The sequence below is a fragment of the Sturnus vulgaris genome, chromosome 14, assembly GCF_052056855.1.
Source record: "Sturnus vulgaris isolate bStuVul1 chromosome 14, bStuVul1.hap1, whole genome shotgun sequence".
NCBI lineage: Eukaryota > Metazoa > Chordata > Aves > Passeriformes > Sturnidae > Sturnus > Sturnus vulgaris.
Window position 1 is genome coordinate 3,782,391 of NC_142256.1, and position 3,029 is coordinate 3,785,419.

The window sequence follows — 3,029 nt, forward strand, 5'->3', positions numbered from 1 at the left end:
GGGAGTTACAATGAGGAGCCGCCTCCCTGCTCGTCCAAGAGCAGCTCAAACTCTTCCCTGCTCCCAGGGGAGAATTGTACATAGGAAGGACCCCGCGCCGCGCTCGGCGAGGCGGCGGCAGAGCCCCCGCCAGCCCGGCCCCGGCTCTGGCTGCTTTTCCAAGAGACTGGAACGGGCCCAGCTCCTTTGGGACCAGCCCTGGGTGCAGCTCGATCTCCTGACGAGGCTCCTGGTGCCACCAGGCTGATGGAGCTGGGATTCCCGTCGCTTTCTTCTGGCCATCCTGCTATTTATTTGTCACTCAGGAGCGGTTTTGTGGCTCAGATTTTTGGGATGGGTTTTGCCCCTTTGGCGAGGCCCAGGAGGATGTGGCAGCTTGGCTGTGACAGGTGTCACCTGGACACTCTTGGGCAGTGCCATGGCATAGCCGTGGATGTGACACTGTGTGACCACGGACGTGGCACCTCGTCCCATGGTGTGACCGTGGGTGTGGCACTGTCCCCAATGGTGTGACCATGGATGTGACACTGGGGCCATGGTGTGACCATGGATGTGGCACTGTCCCCATGGTGTGACCATGGATGTGACACCAGTGCCATGGTGTGACCATGGATGTGACACTGTCCCCAATGGCATGGCTGTGGATGTGGCACCAGTGCCATGGTGTGACCATGGATGTGATGCTGTCCCCCATGGTGTGACCATGAATGTGGCACTGTCCCCCATGGTGTGACCATGAATGTGGCACTGTCCCCCATGGTGTGACCATGGATGTGATGCTGTCCCTCTTGGTGTGACCATGGATGTGGCACTGTCCCCATGGTGTGACCATGGATGTGACACTGGGGCCATGGTGTGACCATGAATGTGGCACTGTCCCCATGGTGTGACCAGTGCCACCAGTGCCGTGCCATGCCTGGAGCAGTGCCCAGGACTCTGGGGGTGACAATCCCAGTCTCTGTGGGGGCATAGAAGAACAGACCTGTGACAAACTCACCCTTCAAACAAGGGGCAGCACAAAAGCAGGTGACAAAAGCGTCACCTGTGTCCCACTGAGCCCATTCCTGGCAGCCAGCCCGGGACTGCCCTGCCTGGCCAGGTTTTTATGGTTGTGTCCTTTGCATTTCTGCTTCCAAGAGGAATTTGGACTTCAGGTGTGTCTGGGAGGACCAGCGTGGGTTTGGAGCCACCTGAGGGACAGCAAAAGAGTCACAGCTGAAGGTCTGGTGTCCCAGAATCACCAGTGGTGCCCTTCTCCAAAATCCTACAAGGGCTCCGTGGTTGCTGGTCCCACCGGGCCGGAGCTGTTGTTATTCCAAAAAAAAAAAAAAAAAAAAAAAAAAAGGGAAAAATGCATCATGGAAACAAATTCCAATAAATCCTGCTGATCAGAGTGGAATGACATGACTACCTCACAGGTTCACCACCTCCTCCCCCCCATCCTGTGGGATGCACATCCCCGTTCTCCAAAGCCTTCCAGGGGTTAAATTGGGGCACACAACAAGAGCCTGTTCCCAGACCAGCTGTGAGAGTTTAAATAAATCAGGACCAAATCATGGGGCTGCCGTGCCCAGCAGAACATTGATCTGTTCCACACCCTCCTCCTCCTCCTCCTCTTCCTCCTCTCTCGTTTTTCCCTGGATAAATCCAGATGTGTGGGCTGGAAGGGCACGCTGGACCGTGGCCAGGTTGGAATTTGGAGGCCACTCCTCTCCTCTCTGCTGTAGCCACAGCCACTGCTTGGCCTTTTCCATGGCTGAGCAGAGCCAACCCCGTGGGGCTGTTTGACAGGAGATTTGGGATGTTTGAAGGATTTGGGATCCAGCTCCCTGGTGACTCTTCCCTGTGGCTCTTTGGCCAGGAGCCTCCCGTGCCCCCGGGGAGGGTGGGAATGGAATTACTGAATGGTTTTCCCAACAGTTTTCCAGCCCTCAGCACCAACCTCCACACTCCAAGATGTTTTTTTTTTTTTTTGGGGCATCTCTTGTGGCTGAACGTCCCCAGTGCCACAAGGCACAGGGTCCCCATTTTTGTCACCGTCAGCCCCACCCGTGACCCTCTCACCCCCCTGTGCCTTTGGAGAAGGAAATCTCCTCTTCCCATCCCTAATTCCCCTCTTTCCCCACCCTGTGATGCTGATGGAGCCCAAAACCAGTTTGCTAAAAACCAGTGCAAAGCCAAACCCACCAACAGGCAGCTTTGGAATCCGAGGGGAATTGGACAAAATTTTCCTGCTAACCTTGGGAATCTTTTTCCCTACAGCCTCTGCTTGTCCTCCCCTGGACTCTGTGTGTGTAAATATATAAATATATATATTTTTTTTAATTTGATGAGGGGTAGAAGTTTTTCACCACCCACCCACTGCTCCGTATGGAAACTCCTCACGTGCAAACGCTTCTCTATGCAACAATTTTTTTAAATTTTATTTTAAAAAAACCAAAACCGCGGCAAACCCTCGGCTTTTATTCCTTTATTTTTTCCATGGACAGAATGGGCAGCTCTGGGTTTGTTTGGTGGCCGAGGGGAGCTGTTTTTGGGGAGAAATCCGGGGAAAGGGGAGCGGTGCTGATGGAGCCACGTGACACTCGTGACAAATGAAGGTCCCTCCATCCCCTGGGACATCCTGGAAAAACTTTGCAAGGAGGGATCAAGGGCAGGAATGTGGGTGCCTCACCCCTCTTTGATAACCAGGAGAAAAATCACTGTAAATATGCCAAAAGTGCTGTGTGTGACTTCGTGGGTCTTTATTCATCTTTATTATCCAAGATGAACACAATGGGGAAGAAATTGGGACCTGGAAAATGCTGTGGGGGGGGAAGATTTCTTTTCCTGGGATGCTGTGTTTGTTACAGAACCCCTCTCCCCCACCAAACTCCCCCGGGAATATTGATCCAGCTCCTATTTTGTAATAAAATTTTATCACCTGCACACCTGCTCTGGCTTCTGGTCCTTCCTGCTCCAAGAGCTTTTTGTGCCTTCACCCCCTGTTTTTCCAGGCTTAAGGAAAAGGGGAAATGAAGTTTTTTGTT